The sequence below is a fragment of the Eimeria mitis genome, genomic scaffold, assembly GCF_000499745.2.
Source record: "Eimeria mitis Houghton genomic scaffold, Emh_scaff6587, whole genome shotgun sequence".
Taxonomy (NCBI): domain Eukaryota; phylum Apicomplexa; class Conoidasida; order Eucoccidiorida; family Eimeriidae; genus Eimeria; species Eimeria mitis.
In genome coordinates, this window is record NW_013574728.1 from 2,777 (window position 1) to 3,057 (window position 281).

Genomic DNA, 281 nt, shown 5'->3' on the forward strand with positions numbered 1-281 from the left:
CTGCTGTTGCTGCTGCAGCAGCTGCAGCAACGTCTGTACAACTGCATGCAAATTGAATCCCTCTGCAACGCGCCAGCCCCACTGGCAGGCAGCGCAAGTATCTGTTGCTGCTGCGCCGTTTGCTGTTGCTGCTGCTGTTGCTGTTTTTGCTGCTGCTGCTGCTGCTGCTGCTGCAGCAGCAGGCGCAGCAAGGCAATCTAAAACGAAGTACGGGCGTCTCTTACGCGCAGTAATACTGCAGAGATACGTCGCCCTCTCAAGCCTCCTGCTGCTGCTGCTGC